General features: G+C 41.8%; 1 protein-coding gene across 1 annotated transcript in view; it reads right to left on the reverse strand.

Moving 5' to 3' along the window:
- The window catches only part of LOC132821931 (heparan-sulfate 6-O-sulfotransferase 1-like), a 268,098-nt gene that overhangs the window by 241,741 nt on the left and 8,671 nt on the right, over nt 1-17,686 (reverse strand). The gene's annotated exons all lie outside the window — the stretch shown is intronic.

Consider the following 17,686-nt stretch of genomic DNA (forward strand, 5'->3'; position numbering starts at 1 on the left):
ATCACAGCAAGAGGCCCAGCAATCACTTCTCTGGCTTCCCACAGAGTGCTCAGGTACACCTGCTTAGGTCTTGGGGATTTATCCACCTTTAACCATTTCAAGACATCCAGCACTTCGTCCTCTATAATCTGGACATTTTGCAAGATGTTACCATCTATTTTTTTGCAGTCTATATCTTCCATATCCTTTTCCACAGTAAATACTGATGCAAAATATTTATTTAGTATCTCCCCCATTTTATGTGGCTCCACACAAACTTGCTGATCTTTGAGGGGCCCTATTCTCTCCCTAGTTACCCCTTTTGTCTTAATATATATGCAAAAACTCTTTGGATTCTCCTTAATTCTATTTGCCAAAGCTATCTCATGTCCCATTTTTGCCCTCCTGATTTCCCGCTTAAGTATCCTCCTACTTCCTTTACACTCTTCTAAGGATTCACTTGAGCTATCCTGTCTATCTCTTACATATGCTTCCTTCTTTTTCTTAACCAAACCTTCAATTTCTTTCGTCATCCAGCATTCCCTATACCTACCAGCCTTTCCTTTCACCCTGACAGGAATATACTTTCTCTGGATTCTGGTAATCTCATTTCTTGAAAATTGGTTAAGATGATACCCATTTGGACTCGATGTTCGCCAAGGTGGCAGATGCCCCATTATCAGCTCACATCCCCAGCAGCTTTCGGGCAAAGCTCCTTAGACCTGAATGTACACCAGTAAAGTAAGGAAACCGAGACAGAAATTCCTGGAGAAATGTAGCAGGTCTGGCAGTGGAAAGGGCAGAGTAAATGTTTCAGATCCAGTGACCTCTCTTCTGAACGCTGGATCTAAATTGCTCACGTTGCTTTCTCTTCACAAACGCTGCCAGACCTGCTGAGCTTCTCCATCAATTTCTGTTTTGGTTTCAGATTTCCAACACCCACATTTCTTTGTATTAGTATAGCACAATAGGAAAGTCTTTCTATGTGTCACCTAAACCAAAATGATGACAGAAAGCAACACAGACTCAAGAGATGAGGGCAAAGGAAAGCAACAGCCCCAAGTCAGCCATGAGGAATAACCTATCTTAGAAAGGGTATAAGGAATACGTTCAAGAAAGAAAGAGCTTTCTTACATTGCATTGCTCTCGGCTTTAGGAGAACCCAAAGCACTTTTTGTTGTGTGGATAGCGGTTGTTTTTAGGAAATGCAGCAATTTATTTGCAAGAGTGATGGTTTGGTTAAGAAGGAGCTATTGGCAAGCGTACTAGGAGAACACCCCTGCTCTTCTTCAAGAAGTGCTGTGGGGTGTTTTACATCTACATAAGAGGACAGACTGCAGCCACAATTACAAAGTCATCAGCAGGTACTGCTCATCTATGCTGTGCAGTCAAGCTTCAGTAGTGATAGATAAGGGAATAGTCATTGCCAAAAACTTGCAAACAGCCTAATTAGGAAATAAAAAAATGTGTAATATAGAAAAAAGTAACTAAATTCAGCAATATTTAAATAGTAGCCAGAACCACAACTTTTATAGCACTTTGACAAGAACAAAACCTCTCGAAGCATTTCAAGATCGAGGCTAGGGAAACAAAGTACACAGGAATTCAGTGAACTGAGTAAAAAGAATTGTGAAAGGGACAATTTCCAAGGCAGCTTTTGAAGGTAGGGAGGTAAAAGGGTTCCAATGAAAGGGGTGGGTGAAACTACTGAATATAGGAGTGACAAATGAAGGTTCAGTGAACGATGGTAAAATGAGAGGGGTGAGTTCCTAATTAATTTGCAAGGCAAGATGTGCAATGAGGCCATGGGGTAAGTAATGCACCCTTAAAATTGGTCACAGATTATCCACCAGAAAAATAAATGTATTATTATGCATGAGGATATGTTTGACATTGAAAACAGACAGGAATTAAAACAACCTTTGTGATGTTTCTCATTTCTCAGGAAGACATTCTAACTGACAAGTACACTAAGCTCTTTGCACCACAGTCTCTGCATTATTTTTGCAGTCAGAGCCTAACTCATGAACTTGTCGAACCAAGCTTCAAATGTATTCCCCAAGCAGGAGAAGCCTTGTCTTCCAAAGGTCTAACCCTCACCCTATCATGTAAATCACTCCTGCTCATTATTAACAAACAAGAAACAGCTTAAACCCTTCAAATGCAAACCCTACAAAGAATCCAACTCATCAGCAAAGCCGTGTAAGCAGCCCAGATTTAACCTCTGCTGATGTGTGTGGCCTAGCCATCTGGTCTATGTGGAAATGAGCAATCTGGACTCAGAGAGGAGACAGTCTTTCAGATTCAACAAGGATGCTCAGGGATGAATATAAATGTTACTGACTCGAGAATAACCAGGCATGTAACTGTTGGTGATTTAACCAGCTTTTTCAGAGATAACATCTTCCATAAGAGCAATTCTGTCATTTGAATTCTAACTTGGTAGACAACAGACATGACAAAGACAGCAATATTATGTGTGCGCAAAGTTGGAAAGGGCAAGCCAACAAGTCCCAGAAAGGCAGCAGACATGAAGTGACAAGAATATGTCCTCGTATCCCAAGGAACATCCAAATTAGAATCTAAGTGTATGGGTGTTGTCAAATTATAGCTGCAGTAGGAGTAGCAGTAGATCAATCAGTCCGATTGTTCCTGAGTTAAATAAAGCAAATATTTCCAATTCCTAAGTCATTTCCTTCTCCAAGGAGATTAACTTCATTCGCCTTTCACATCTATTGTTCTGTTTCAGTTATTGACCATGATTTCCATACAGGGTGAAGTTTCATTACAATACTACTTGATGAAACAGCCTCCTGAAACTTAACTGTAAAGCTGTTGGACAGATTCTACTGGAATGCGATTAGATTATGTACAATGCTATAAACTTACTGGGCCCTAACTGGGGTGGGGGAGAGATAAATAAGGAAATACTAACCACTGTTCTCAATAAGGTTATTTAAGTGAGTGGAGTACATCTAAACAATAGACTACCCAGGTTTTGAGAATGACTATATCTGGACACCAAGTGGCAGAGGATAATGCACACTAGCAGTTTGAGAAGGGAGAAGTGTGGGTTGGCAGAGTTGGGGATGGAGAGTTCAAATGAAACTTATAAAAGATAGTACTAACTATATAATCATAAGAGCTGTTTACAGAAAAAGGGCAGGCAAGATATTTTATTGGGTAAAGTGAAGGCAAAAGCTAGAATTCTTTACCATTCATATATGGGGTGTGGATGCCATTGACTGAGCCAGCATTTATTAACAGATGCTGAGTTGTCTTCTTGAACTGCTGCAGTCCTTATGCAAGTTTCAGGATTTTGAGCCAGTGACAGTGAAGGAACAAAAGACAATGGCAGCCAATATTTCCAAGTCAGGATGGCAACTGGTTTGAAGGTGGACTTGAAGGTGGTTGCATTCCTATGCATCTGGTGCCCATTATTTTCTAGAGGGTAGAGGTCAAGAGTTTCAAAGGTACATTTGAAGCAGCCTTCATGAGATGCTGCCGTGCATCTTGTTTATGGTTCAGACAGTTATTGTTGTGCATGGCTGTGAATGAAATGTAAACTGAAGAGAGTGGACAAGATGCCAATCAAGTAGGCTGCTTTCCTCTGGATGTTGTCATGAGTTCTGTTAGAACTGCACCAATCCACGCAAATGGTGGCTGTGCCATCATGTTCCTGACTTGTGCCTTGCAGATAGCAGACAGGCAATGGGGAGTTAGGAAATTATTTAGAACAAAGTTCCCAGCCTCTGATCTGCTCTTGCAGCCACAGTACTTATATGACTAGTACACTTCAGTTTCTGTTCAGGTTCAATGGTAATGCAGAGGATGTTGATAGTGGGGAAGTCAGTGATGTCAATGCCACTGAATATCAAGGGGCAATGGTTGGATGCTATCTTGTTGGAAACAATCATTGTGTGGCACTTGTATGGCGCTGTTAATTGCCACTTATTAATTGCCAGGGAGCTGTGAATGGAGTTGGACATTGTGCAATCATCAGCAATAACCCCACTTCTGACCTTCAAATAGAGGGAGGGTCATCAATGAAGCAGTCGAATATAGTTGGGACTAGGACACTACCCTGAGGAACTCCTGCAGTATTTTCAAATTCATCACTGGAATATGGATTTCGCTAGCTAGGCCAGCACTTATTGCCAATCCCTCAATGTCATTGAGAGGGTATGGTAAGATACTTTTTTGAACTGCAATCCGTTAGGTGTAAGAAATGCATGAAGAAGTTCTGGAGAGAGTTCCAACATTTTCCTAGAGTGATGTCCTGCAAGTGAGATGACAGGTCTACAACAGCCACAACCATCTTTCTTTGAGGCAGGTGTGACTCCAAGCATCAGAGAGCTTCCCCTTGATTCCGACTGACTGTAGTTTTGCTGGGGCTCCTTGATGTGACACTTAGTCGAATGTGGCCCTGATGTCAAGGACTGTCACCCTCACCTCTGGAATTCAGCTCTTTCGTCCATATTTGAACAAAGGCCGTAATTGGCTTAACAGCTGAGTGGCCCTGGCAGAACCCAAACTGGGCATCACTGAGCTGGTTATTGCTGAGCAGGTGCTGCTTGCTGCCACTATGGACTGCTTGATGGACACATTCCATCACATTACTTATTGGGTAGTAATTAACTGGGCTGGATTTGCCCTGCTTTTTGTGCACAGGACAGCCCTGGGCAATCCTCCAAATCATCAAGTAGATGCCTGTATTGTAGCTGTACAGGAACAGCTTGGCAAAGGCTGTGACATATCCTGGAGGACAAGTCTTCAGTATTATTGCCAGAACGTTATCAGGGTCCATTGTCTGCACAGTATCCAGTGCCTTTGGCTTTTTCTTGATCAGGCAGTGAAATGAATCAACCACAGATTGGTTGGTTTCTTTGACACCGCAAACCTCCAGAGGAGGCCAACATGAATCATTCTCTCGACCCTTTAGGCTGAAGGATGTTGTGAATTCCTCAGCCTTGCCCTTTGTGCTGATATGCTGGGCTCCCCCAACAATGAGGATGGGGGTATTTGTACAGCCTCCTCCCCCAGCGAGTTGTTTGCTGGTCCACCACCATGCATGGCTGGCTGTGGCAACACTCCATTGCTTAGATATTAATGGTTGGGATTACCTAGCTCTGACTATGACTTGTCACTTGTACCATTTTGCATGGAAGTAGTTCTGTGTCCTGGCATCACTAGGGTGGCACTTCATTTCTAGGTATGCCTGGTTCTGCTCCTGGCTCCCCATTCTAAGCTGTGCAACCATGCAACCACTCTGAACATATCGACTGGCATGGTGATACCATTCTCAGCATTACCTTAAGTTTGCAGAAGTAAAATAATTAAAGAGATCATAACATCAGAGTCATATTTCCTCCACAGTTTAACCCTCTCAAGATTGCATTGCTATCTCGACAACAAATGCAAATGTTTGGGGTTTGTGTGGCACGATACTGTTTGAGTTTGGTTCAATATGTTTGCAATACCAAATGATGAATCCAACACAAACCTCTAATATCACTGAGCTCCTATCGTCTCATGATATGGAACAAGCATATCCATCAGAACAGTCTAAAACGGTTACTTTGCAGCTTGGCTCAGCTGTACCATGGAAGGCCATTTCAACAGATTTTATTCTCAATTACACTGCAACAAGTATAACATTTTTCGAAGATGATTGCCACAGATGCAAAGAACTAACTTACCTCTGAATTTCCACCACAAGTTCTTAAAAACAAAATTAGGAGAAGTGAAATCAAGATGCATTAGTCTGAACTGATCCTATTTCCGTGAAAATAAACCTTGAACTGTAGATGCTCACCTAATTTAGGAGACTAAGAATTTATGTATCCTGCCAAAACTAACAAAAAGTGCAACAAGTTTAGTCGCTTCCAAAGGATTCTGACCATGGAGCTGTTAGTGGCTCACACAGGGCCTGCATTATACTGATCAATTCCGTCCGCATGCCAGAACCGAGAGCAAATTCTTCATTGAATCTGTTTAAAGCTGTCATGAGCAGTTTGGAGGTGGCCCAGTTAAAAACGAAGCACAGAGAAACAATTTGGTTTTTTCACATAAATCTCAATGCCAAAATAAACGTCTTGTTGCCCCTGATATTATTTCAGTCGCTCCCCCACCCTTCAAATGCACGGGACAGCCACAGGGAACACCCTCCTTCCTGCCAAACCCCTGAGGGTAAAGGGGAGGACTTCCATGTCGGGATCCTCCTATCAGGAGCCTCCACTCCTTCTGGATGGTAGGATGGAATGCCACAGCGGGTCTGAATGGTTGGCATAGATGTGAAAGAGGAGGGCTTACAGTGGGAAACCACAGTGAGCAGGGAGGTCACTCATTACCTGTACACTTTTGAACTTGGAAGCTTCAGATTGCTACACCAAACAGCGGTATCACAATTGATCCGTACACCACATACGGCACAACTGGCATTAGCTCCAATGTTCTTTCGAAGCTTCATGGCTACACAGCCAAAGGGAAGCTCTGCTTATGTGGATCAACTTCTCAACATATGAATTCTGCTTCCTCTCAGGTGTACAGGTAGGGGGAAAGAAAAAGGATACCATTCAGTGATACATGAAAGTAGGGATTGGAGGTCAGTCAACTTTCAACCTGGGATTCCTCCTCTGACAGCCCACTTTCCCTTTTTCCCTCTCCCACACTCTGATCCCTTGATTTTCTGTCTCACTCCTTCCCCGTCCTCTCACACGATTTTACTTTGCTCCCTATAATGTCACCAGAACAATCTATGGGGCTTTCTGTGAGAAAAACTTCCACCAGCACCATTACCCTCACCAGCAACTATTTCACACTGAAATGAAAGTGGTCAAGATTTTTCTCTCCAAGTGATACTTGGATGCAATTCGGTAAAAGGAATTTAAGGAAGCAATGAAACAAAATTTGGCGGAAGAGACCTGACAGCCCCACTATCATTCCTTTCTCACTGTAATGTGGAGGAGCCGGTGTTGGACTGGGGTGGACAAAGTTAAAAATCACACAACATCAGGTTATAGTCCAACAGATTTATTTGGAAGCACAAGCTTTCAGAGTGCTACTCCTTCATCAGGTAGCTGTGGAGTAGGATTATAGGACACAGAATTTATAGCAAAAGATCATAGTGTCAGATATGGAACAAACCTAGATTGCTGTTAAGCCTTTCATCTTTTAGAATGGGTTGCAGCTTTTGATTCATTAATATGTAAATCTGCCACTGTCCTTGCGTAACCCTGTTACATTTATGAGGAAACCCTGTAAATTTGTCCACCATGATAGTGGGCTGTGTGTTAACTCAAACACACAACAAAAGTCATGCGACTTTTTCCATGTACAATGTCATCAGGAGGATCTGGGTCTCGACAGAAAAGCATTTGGTCTTACAATGTGCCATGCCTTCTGTGTGCATGGCTGCCCCTTCAAATATTAATCTTCTTTACACCTGGGTTTACTCAGGCCCCCAGTAGTGAAAGGGCACAATTTTCATCTTGTATCCCATAATGCCTCAGGGTTGATGACTGACCTCTACTGGTGTTACTTCTGCACCCCCCTGAACCGTAAAATAGGATAGGAAAACATAAAGACAGCCTTGTAATTCAAGTGTGGGCGAGCAGAGAACGGGTTGTTTTGAAAGAGAGAGAATGCAAGAAAATATTTCACAATTTGTCCAATTTGCTGAGATTAGCCGACCATGGAGCGACAGTGAGAAAATATAAATTTAAGTCATCTCCCAAGTCCCCCTCCAAAACAGCAGCTTCCTGGGCCACAGGGGGATAGGAATCACGCCAGAAAACTAGGCTGCACAGTCATCTATTATTCCATCTCTCCATTTATGTAAGGGAAGTCTCCCGTGAACATACATTTCCTGCGGTGCTCCTGTCAGCCCACAGAATGCTCACTATTGTATTTCCATAAATTTGCAACAACAAAAAAATTACCTCTGCTGGTGCCTTCGCCTCTGAACAGTGGAGGCTTTTAAGACAAGCAGCAAATGTGTAAACACCCTTTAAGGACTGGAACAATTGACTCTTTTCGCAAGTTAGTGGACTGTGCAGAAATAAGATTTGATGGGGCTGGGTAGGGTGGAAAAGGGCAGAGTGGAGGAAGCGGTGTTCTTCCTATGCGTCACATGCCCAGTGACAGAGGAGAAGAGGTTTTTCCTTTGTTTCTGTAGCCAAGGTCCTTCTAAAAATGTGCCAGGATGCATCTGCACTAGCTTACTTGGAAAGATCTATAAGCAGTTTAATCTCCGCACAGGAAATTGGTCTATAAAACACAACTGCAGAAGCTGTGGCATGAACTTTGATTGGAAGCGATGAAATTGCAGCCTTGTCATCACTGGTGAAACAGTTTCACCAAATTATCACCTTCAAGGTAAATCACAAAATTTTGAACATTCTGGAAGATGGATGGTTCAAAGTGCTTTCTTGTTGCAGTGGTTCAACTGTAATCAATCAATTAAAAAAAAAGACCAAAACATATTGCGCTCAGGAAGGGAGAGAGAATGTCCAATGCAGCGCTATGCATTTTAGTTCTTTTCCAATGTTGTCAGTTAATTTATCTGGTTCCTTCCTCTTCACTTTGGGTCAGTTCTTTTGGCAACCAACATCAATATGAAGCACCATCCAGGAAACAGAAGCAAAGATCAGATAAATCCCACTCCAACTCCAACCCAACCAACTTCAACAGCAGGAAGGTGCAAGGGTGTTGTCTCTATGTCTTAAACTGCTAGTCATTACTTCTATGCTAATCTGACCATAACCAATGGTGTCAGACAAACACAACTATCTTATCTTGTACCAGGTATGGTGTCAGCCAGTGGAGTTTTGTCTCTATTTCCAGCTGATTCCATGTTATTAGGGCTCCAAATGATATACTCAATCAAATGCTGATATCATATCAACTCCAGTTTGCCACGATTTCTGCAAACAATTTGCTATCATGACAGACCAAAAAAATTTTTATCTCTGCCTTCAACAGCCATAATGATCAATCCACAACCTCTAGGGATCAGCCTTCTAATGATTCACAGTCCACAATGTGAAGAAATTTCTCCTGAACTCAGTTCATATATATTGACACCTTATTTTGAGACTGTTTCTCCATGGTCTAGTTTCACTGGTCTGAAGAAATAATCCCTCAGTGCCTATCATGTCAAGCCCCTTTATGGCTTTGAATGTTTCAGTGAGATGGCTGACATTTATTCTGGTGATTCTCCATTCCATTTACATTTGTAAAAGCTCTTAGTGGGTTATTACATTACATTTACAAACCTTACTCTCTGATTCAACTTTTTCCCTTTGGCGTACTTTGTTTCCGGAAGTTTCTATGTCATACTTTCAGCCTTCTCAATACACTGAAGCTACTACACTGTAACTTCCCAGGCCGGAAGGTTTGGATCCAAGTCATCCTGGATTGTGGAATTTTCCACACTATATAATGATGTCAAAAATGCTTAATCACGGGTGTATGAACCTGAAAACATAACAGATGAAAATATTAATCTGAAACAATAAACCCTGATCAAAGATTATTTGCAGTAACAAAATGGTTTTACATATCTAAATATTGTACCTTCCATGTTTTTATACCCAGAGTGCTGCTGTAAATTATGCTCATATAAAGGAAATGCTTGAGTCTGCTCAAAGAGATTTCTGGACAACTGGCATTTCCAAACAATTGATTCCAGACTGGAGTGATTACAACGGATGTAAGTATTTGATGTTGCAGTAATTAATTTTTCGGTCCCCTTTGCTGATTTCTAAATTTCATAATCCTCAGACTTCTATTCTTCACAACATTACAAATCTTTCATTATCCTTAAATACCCTAATAAGACACGAGTAATTTTTAATGGAAAGCATTTTTTTGCTGAATGCTTTGAATCTTTATGTTCCAAACATTTTCCACTGTTTACTTACCCGCTATTTTTTAATCTCGCGATCCAAACAATCTTAAGCAACTCAGCCCATTACACACACAAACACACGGCTTTGTTTACAATACTTGTTTGGGAATAGATTAGAGGAAGTTTCTCTTAAACTTCATATGGAATTTAATTGTACAATTCCTACAGGATCATTCACTTTGAGATTACTCATTAAAGTACTGTATTTCATTGAGACAGGTTTAATAATCTAGGCCTTCAAGGCATAATTTGAAACTTGCAGCTGATGTGAAACTTGGGATCATGGTAAACTCTTCAGGAGGAAAGTGCAGACTTCAAAGTGCCAACTACAGCGATGGGCAAACAAGTGGCAGATAAAGTTTAATGAGGGGGAAATGTGATGTGATTCATTTTGATAGGAAGTACATAGAGTAACAACATAAAATAAAAGGCTCACTTCTAAATAGGATCCAGGAGCAAAGGAACTTTGGTGCATATGTGTACAAGATATTAAAGATGCACCATCTTGAGCAAAAGGTGCATAAAAATATATAGCATCCTAGGTTTATTATTAGGTGCATAGAGCACAAGTGAAAGAAAATTAAAACTTATTGAACTTGTACAGGAGATGAGTTTGGCCTGACCTGAAGTACTGAGTCCAGTTCTGGACACTACAATTTTGGAAAGGGGAGGGAGTTCAGAAACAGATTACTAAGAAAGATTCCAAGGATCTGGAACTCCTCTTACAAAGGCAGATTGCAAATGTTGGGCTGTTTCCCGTATAGACGAGAAAGCTGAAGAGATTTGATAGAAGCATTCAAATTTATGAAGGATGTGGACAGAGTGGATAAGGATAAACTGTTTCTATTTGTGAAAGGGCCAAGAACAGGAGAGCACAGATTTAAAATAATATTCACAAAAAAAAATGACAATAAGAGGAAAACCTTTTTTCACACAGTGAGTGGTTAAGGTTTAAAAGTCACTGCCTTAAAAGTGTTGTGGAGCTCGTTCAATCAAGGTATTTGAAAGGGAACTAAATTATTCTCTGAAAAGGAAGAATTTGTAGGGTTACTGGGAAAAAAAACAGAAGTATGGCACTGCGTGAATTAGAGAGCCAGAACAACACGGTGAGCATGAGCATCTACTTCTGTGCTACAACAATTCTGTGATTGTACAAGACGATATTCTAATACAAGGTTAAATGTCTTTATCCCTACTTGGTTAATGACATTTTGATTCAGAGCGGTGTTTCTGGGTTTATAGCACTGTCAAGTAATATCTGCCGTACCTTTACAGTTGATTGATAACAGGCCAGATTGGATTGGCCATTGCTGTTAATGCCAGTGTTGTAGCTATACTGGAACAGCTTAGATAGAGGTACAACTAGTTCTGAAACCTAAATCTTTCAGCACGACAGCCAGTGCCCAAAACCTTTGCTGTGTCTATTTCACTCAACTATTTCTTAATATTACATGGATAAAACTAATTGACTTAAAAGATGCCTTTTGTGAAGTTAAGAAGGCAGCAGAGCTAGATCATCCACTTGGCATTTCTGAGTCAGGTTTGTCACAACAGCTTCAGTGTTGATTTTTTTGAACTCATCTGCTGCCTTTCCCATCTCTGAGGATGAGGATAATCATGGAATCTCTTCTGACTGTTAGATGTTTAATTGTCTGTAACCACAAATGACTTTGAGATTCTCTATGACCTGCTCTCAATCAAGCGTGTCCACTCTTTAGCATGCATTGTACTCTGTTGGAACTACACTGGGATGGGACCTCATTTTTAAGTATGTCCAAAGCTGCAAGAGATATGCTGTCCTCCACCCTTCGCTGAAGCAGAGCTGATCCCCTGGCTTAATGGCCATGGTGCAGTGAAGGATGTGCCAGACCATGAGGTTACAGGGACATTTAAAATAATTCTGTTGCATCCAATGGCCCAGATTCCCATGCAGATGCTTAGTTTTAAGCTCTTAGGTCTGTTCTGAATTTATCGTATTGAGCACAGTAGTTAAGAAACCTTGATGGAGGGTGTCCTCAGTTTGAAGATCGCACTTTTGCTTTTATAACGACTGTACCACAGTCACTAGCATCGTTACGATCATGTACCAATACAGGTATGTTGGTGAGGACAAGGTTTTGGCCATTTATCGGATCCCTCACCATCTGCCTTGGGTCAAATGTAACTACTGGGTCCTTTTACTTGACCAGATCAGTGGGTCGTAGTGATATCAATGCAGTAGTCAGTGATGGACACTGAAGTCACCATACAGTGTTCACTCTGTGCCCTTGTTATGCTCAGTGTTTCTTCTGACTGGATTTCAACATGATGATTGGTGAAGTGGCAATTCACAGGGGATTTTCATGTTCCATGATGACATGACACCTCATGCTAATCATAGTCAATATTGAGGGTTCTTGAGCCACCCATTCCATTCCCACTGTTCCTCTAGCAACGGCCTGTGACCCTACCCCTCTGTTACTCAAGTAACACACACAGCTCCCACATGCAATCTGTTTACTCAGCAATGGCCACCCCACACTGTTGCCTGTCAATGACCAGTGATCCCACTCCCTCACTTTTCCCCTCGTAACGGCCAGTAGTCCAACACGATTCAGTTTGCCAAACAATGGCCTGAAAACTCACTCCCATTCTGGTCCCCTAGTAGCAGTCTCTGTCTCAACGCCCACGTTGCTCCCCCAGCAATGATGTGCTGCACCACGTCCAGGTTGTTCCTTTAATGTTAGGCTTTGGCCACCACCTTTTTTCGGCTGTCTGTTTAAACGACAGGACAGATGGTGATGGAGAAGTCCTGGATGTTAGCAGAAAGATATGCTTCAGAATCTATGATTACATCAGACTGTTGTCTAAACAGTCTGTAGGACAACTCAGATACTTTTGATACAATGTTCCCAAAAGTTTATGAAGCACCTAGCAAGGTTGACTGGACTTAGCATTACACTGTCAAATCCAATACTGAGGTCAATTCCAACAGGGTTCATCTAGTTTCATCTTTAGTAGACTTTATTGAAGAAATTTAATATAATATAACTGAGTGGCTTGTTAGAATATTCCTGAGACAACCACTTGGCTGTAAATCTGAATGACACACAGCCCAGACCAGGAAAAGATAGCAGATTTGCTTCCTATTAATAAGGAATATTAATAAGCCGGTTTTGTTTTGAAAGACAGTCTGGCACAATTCTCCTGCACACAATTACTGATACCAACTCTTTATTTCATCTTTACTTAAAATGATTGCAAATTTCCCAGTCTGAACTCACATTTTATAATCATTAATCCACACCCCTGGATTACAAATCCAGTACCTGGGCGACAATGCTGCTTCACCCATAGACGGCCAAATTTATTTCTGACAGCAAACCCAATGTCATGAAAGGCATGGGACTTGCCTCTCTTGACCTGAGCTCCTTTCAGCACATCCGAAAGTGGCCTTTGGATTTCTCTCTTCCTACTTCCCCTTCAGATAATTGCTGACTGCTACATTGTTGAGCTTCTTTTCACCACAACTTAAAACACCCCCATACAACATATTCTGGGAAAAAGAAAATTCTATGTCTCGGTTCTGAGGCCACACAAAACAGCTCAAGCAAGAACTCAATCTCTTATTCAAACTCACCATTTCTCAGCAGACAACCACGCATCACCTCCCTCTGCAATCCCCTCATCCTCCAATCAACACAAGCTTGACACCACCTAAGCGTCGCTTTGTTCAGGCTCCTGTCTTTTTTTTTTGACTGTGGTTACATCCTGCAATCTACAGGCGTTGACCTTGGTTTCTCAAACTGAAATAAAACTCATCTTTTCAAGCCTGTGACCTTGGTGCCTTGCTCACGCAACACTTCACACACAAAGAACAACTTGTTGATGCTTTGCCCATTCAGTAGCTTCGCATTAGAATGCCAATCTCCTCCCCCAGTCCTTCAGATACATTAAACTGAGAGTGTGCAGGATCTTCACAACAGCAATTTCTGGCATAGGTTTTCGAGATGCATGAATGTTGTTTGGGAATTTAGGAAATCCATCAGATATGACTAAAATGTACAGCGTTCTGACTTTCAGCATGACCTCACCTCACTATTAAATCACCCTCTGCACAGCTTGTACATATTTTTATGATATCGCCAGGCAATGGGGGCAGCTGTGGCCCAAGTCAGCAGGGCACTATATTTTATATTAGGTTAAGACAGATTTTGCAGGGCTGTTTAACTTCAACTCCTTTCTGCAAGCTCAGTACCGTCATTATTTTTGGCCCGAGTTCTGAATTATAGCAATTGTAATCTAATATTGCCAGGTCTTCACAGTAATTAAAGGGCAAAGTCCCTCTCTCTCTCTCTCTCTGCACTTCCTCTCAGTCCCCAATGACTCGCCCAGCCTAAAATTAAGTTTGCAAACTGCAAATGCATAGCAAATGTTTAACGTGCACATTCAGTTGGCAATTAGGAAAGCAAATGCAATGTGAGCATTCATTTCAAGAGGGCTAGAATACAAAAGCAGGAATGTACTGCTGAGGCTGCATAAGGCTCTGATCAGACCACATTTGGCCTATTGAGAGCAGTTTTGGGGCCCTGCATCTCAGAAAGGATGTGGCTAATGTTGGAGGGGCCCAGAGGAGGTTTACCAGAATGATCCCATGGATCAAGGATTGTTATATGACAAGCAGTTGAAGACTGTGAATCTGTACTTGAGTTTGTAAAGCCGAGGGGGAGAATCTGTTTAAAACTTACAGACTACAGACCGGCCTGGATAGAACGGATGGGAAGAATGTGTGTCCACGAGTGTGACAGACTAGGACTCGAGGGCACAGCTTCAGAGTAAAGGAACGACCCTAGAGAACGGATATGAGGAGGAATTTCTTCAGGCAGAGGGTGATTAATCTTTGGAACTCATTGCCGCAGAAGGCTATGGAGGTCTAGCCATTGAGTGCATTTAGGACAGAGTTCGATGGGTTCTTAACTAGTATGAGGATGAAGGGTTATGGGGAGAAGGCAGGAGAATAGAGTTGAGAAACATATCACCCTTGGCCCAAGTAATGGAGCTGACCCAATGGGCCAAATGGCCTAATTCTGCTCCCTTATCTCATGGTCTTGTACTCAAACCACAATTACAAATATGAGTGGGCATGTAAGCCTTTGGGTGAACCAACATTAAGATGGGAAAAAAAGGTTTCCACCATAAACCAGTACCCACATCGAATACTTTTAGCTTCAATGATGGTCAGATATGCAAAATAGAAGACCTGCATTCATACAGCACCTTTCATGGCCTCAAGATATTCCCAAAATGCTTTACAACTGGTCAAGTATTTTTAAAGTGCAGACACTGTTGTAATGTAGGAAGCACAGCAACCAAGTTGAGCATAGCAAGTTCCCTCAACCAGCAAAGCAATATTGCTCAGAAATCGAGCCCTGACATGTTGATTAAGGGGTAAATGTTGTTGAGGACACAAGGAATAACTTCCCGGTTCTTCTTCACAATTGTGCCTCAAGATCTTATGTTCTCCTGAAGGGGAAGTTGGGATATTGGTTTAACAGATCACCTGAGGGTCACCACATCTGACACTGCAGCACTCCCTCAGTGCTGCAGTAGAGTATGTCAGCTCTGATCTTGTGTTCATGTTCTGGAGTGGGACCTGACCCTGATCATCTGGAGCACTACCAACTGTGCTGACATATAGAGTGACTTGGCCGGTAACCATTGGCAATAGTGGCTAGTGTACTTCTGTGTACGAGCACCAAGACTACAATCATGCTGCTGTTTCAAGGATTACACACTGGATTTGAAAAAGGCACCATTTTCCCAGAAAAAAGTATTGGAGCTAGAGAAAAGCCTCCTTTAATGAAGGGCATCATGTGGGGATGTGGTGACAGTTACCTGCAATGCTTCTTTGCACATTTACCAGCAAATGGAAATAAAAATCCTCACTTTTTTCATGAAGGCACAGCTATGGATTTCACTATTCTGAATTTATCAAGCTACTGTATAAAGGGTTTCATAAAACAATCTGACTCTCCTTTCATGAAAGTTGAAGTGCAGAACATTGAGTGGGAAGAAGTGTTCCTTCTACTGTAAATACAAAATAAGTTTGAGGAAAACAAGTGTGATTTCAGATGGTCCCTTACATAACATCTAGCTGCTTCACAAGACTTTACAGAGTAATGAAGTCCATTTGAAGTGTTGTCACTTTCGCTACATAGAGAATCGTATTATGGAGTATGGCCAGTATCAATAGAATACTTCAAAGCTCATTAGAGCCTTGGTGCTCCCCAAACACTATTTTTAAGGGAAATAAAGTTTATTTATTATTGCTCCAAGCCTCTGTGCTGCTTTGTACAGTAGACACGGAGCGATTATTACAGAAAGTATATCTGCATATAAATAACCGTCTTCAGGCAGATTACAAGACAACAATGAACTGGCCCTCAGCTTGACACAGCAGTATGAGGTAATGTCCATCTCACTGCAAAAGGCAGCCTATTTGTTGTTGTTGTTGTTACAAATTGCCATTTATTCCCAGCCTCTTTAAATATTACAGAATACACCACATCAGCACATTGAGTGGCAACTTGACAGAAGTGTCGACAAAATATGGGAAAATGGCTACACTTTAACACAAGTCCACTGTACAATCCCCATAAAATAAAGTCCATCAGCACTAAAGTGACTGTTAGTGACTGCCATTTAGCACATGTTTTGACCACATTACCCACTTAGCAAAGAGGTAAACATACAGATAAAATCTTACAAATAAACTGCAAGCTTTATAGGAAGATGTTTCCATGTAAAAGACAAATTGACTGCAACTGATGATGAATAGTATGACGGAAACCTTTAGAAAAGAACCATCAGAAAATATAACCAACAGGAAGAAATAGAATCAGCAGAATGTGTAATTTTACAGAAGTTCATGTTTGTAGAATCTACGCAGCTGGTTATTTTTTGTGAGGTGAGGGTGAGCATGCAGGGCACATGGATGCCCAAAGGGTACAGGAAGTACATGGATAAAAGCCTGGTAACAGCTAATAAACCACATATTTTATCTCCTGTTAAGAACAGTCACAATTCATTCAGCTTGGAGGGAGCTTGCAAATGATCATGGCTGTCCTCCAGTCCTGGAAGCAGACATGTTGAGAGCTTCACCCACAAGCAATCTGCCCCTTAAGCATGCAGCACAGGATCCTGCAACCTTCGGCTGCACCACATCATCCTGCACTCACAGCACAGACACGGGGAGCTGAAAAGGAGCATGTCCATCAGCTGCAGGGATGTTCCAGAGTCCGTAAATGCTTGTTTGCTGCTGTTGTCTGTTAACAGCCCATCTGAAAGCAGTGCACACGTAAACGTGCAGTGGCAATCTCGAGAGTGAGATCCAGGCAATTCTATTCAAATTGCACCCAAACAATTCACACGCTGAACTAAAGGGCTGCCTTCACTTCACTGAAGTTTCAATTTGAGAAGCTTCACCAATAGGTTGGAGAATTTGAACCACATGCTAAGACTTGACACAACCTGGGTTAAGAGTAGGTATAGTACTGAGGGAAATACTGCCTGTCTGTAGCTGATATCCATCCAACCAGATGTTGAACTTACGTTTTATGGAATCTTGCTGTTTGCTCCACATGTGAACAACACAGTAATCCACAAAGACCATGAAATCTGGGTGGACCTGTGCTACTCTTATCTTAACATCATTAGAGACATCACGGCAGTGGTGATTCTGAATGGCAGTGGCTCTCAAACTTAAATGGTCACATGCTTCGAGTTCCACATTCTGCCAAGTTGCTTTACAGGAAGCAA

This window comes from Hemiscyllium ocellatum, chromosome 13 (assembly GCF_020745735.1).
Source record: "Hemiscyllium ocellatum isolate sHemOce1 chromosome 13, sHemOce1.pat.X.cur, whole genome shotgun sequence".
In the NCBI taxonomy this organism is placed as follows: domain Eukaryota; kingdom Metazoa; phylum Chordata; class Chondrichthyes; order Orectolobiformes; family Hemiscylliidae; genus Hemiscyllium; species Hemiscyllium ocellatum.